Source organism: Acyrthosiphon pisum, chromosome X (genome assembly GCF_005508785.2).
Source record: "Acyrthosiphon pisum isolate AL4f chromosome X, pea_aphid_22Mar2018_4r6ur, whole genome shotgun sequence".
NCBI classification, from domain to species: Eukaryota; Metazoa; Arthropoda; class Insecta; order Hemiptera; family Aphididae; genus Acyrthosiphon; species Acyrthosiphon pisum.
The window spans coordinates 127,716,444-127,718,127 of NC_042493.1; positions in this window are offsets into that span (position 1 = coordinate 127,716,444).

Genomic DNA, 1,684 nt, shown 5'->3' on the forward strand with positions numbered 1-1,684 from the left:
TGCGGGATTACAAGGCGACGAAAGCGTCACAACAACACCGCCTGCAAAAACCGGCACCAACCCCCAGCACAGCCCCCGAGACGACACCGGACCCGTCGCAGCCAGGGCCCGCCGTCTCAAACCTCACCGTGGCGACGGGGCCGGAAGTGACCCACACTTCCGGAGCAACCGGGACCACGGAGGAGCCAACAACCGCCACCCCTCAAACCGCGGCTATGGAAATATCCCCGGAAGAGGAGGCGGAGCTGTTGAGTGAGACGTACGCAGCCCTGGAGGAAATGGAGGTCAGCCTCCAATTCTTTAGCCCCCCCACATCACCCCACCACGACTAGACACCGCCAGGGACACGTCCGCTGAACACATCCGGAAAAACGTGCCCACGGACAGGTGTCTACCGCACCCAACCACCACACACCCTCTCTGACAACACCGGCGACGGCCGGAACACCACCGCCGTTGGCGGTTTGGGGGGGGAGTATGACGCGGTCCCGCGTAATAGCTATTTGAATTCAAATAGCCTTTTACGCGGAAAGCCGCGCTATGCTTCTCAAACAAACCGCCAATCGACGACGGACGACGCCGGCGCGCGACACCCGCGCCAGGAACCGTCGGCCGGCCGTTCGGTGAACCGGATTAATTGTCATCAGTTATACACATACGCCCGCAACGGAACGCAGATACCTCCGCGAACGGGATTGTACGACCTTGTGTCTTTCTTTCTTTTTTGCATACGTTACATTTTTTTTTCATATCGTAGCTTCCTTGATGTGAATAGCTAACTGTGAATAAAATATACACAAAACAAACACATATTCATAAACGTTGCGTTGTTTATTTATTTATTGGTCACTTCATCACCACACCACTCACGCGGCCCCCACAAGACCGCATCACAATCAAAGTTCAATATCCATGTCATCACTTAATTATACAACAAGATTTGGTCGAGCAACTATTTGTAAAAATACATATAAATCACATTTCTCTAATCGTCGGATCCGTGTACTTCCCGCCGCGCTCTGATTTAAATTTATATAATAGCCATGTTAATGTAATCGATAATCTAATGAGTAAATATTATAATGATAAATTTTTGGTGTTAGGTGATTACAATTTAACTAATGTTAATTGGGTCTCTAATAACCGCAAAATTATTCCTAGATTGTCAAATAATAATTTGTATAAATCAAACATTATATCTGCCTTATCTTATGTTAATTTAATGCAAAATAATTTAATACATAATTCTTCTGGATCATTACTAGATCTAGTTTTCTCAAATATTGTCAATGTTAATGTTTCCTCGGAAACTTCTCCTCTTGTCCCTCTAGACTATAAATTTCATCCTGCATTAAAAATTACACTTACACTTTCATCCACAAAAAACAATTTATATTATAATGAAATTGTTCATGATTTTATTATTTGTGATTATAATGCCATTAGGTCTTGTATGGCCTCAACTGATTGGAGTTGCACATTTAAAGATTTACACATTAATGAAGCACTTGATATATTCTACTCCAAATTACACGATATAATTGATGTACACTGTCAAAAAAAACGTATGTTCTCCTCAAAGTATCCTTTATGGTTTTCCAAAACTCTAAAACAGTTAATATTCTCAAAAAGTTGCCCACAAAGTATATAAACAAACGCCAACTAATGTAAATTATAATATATT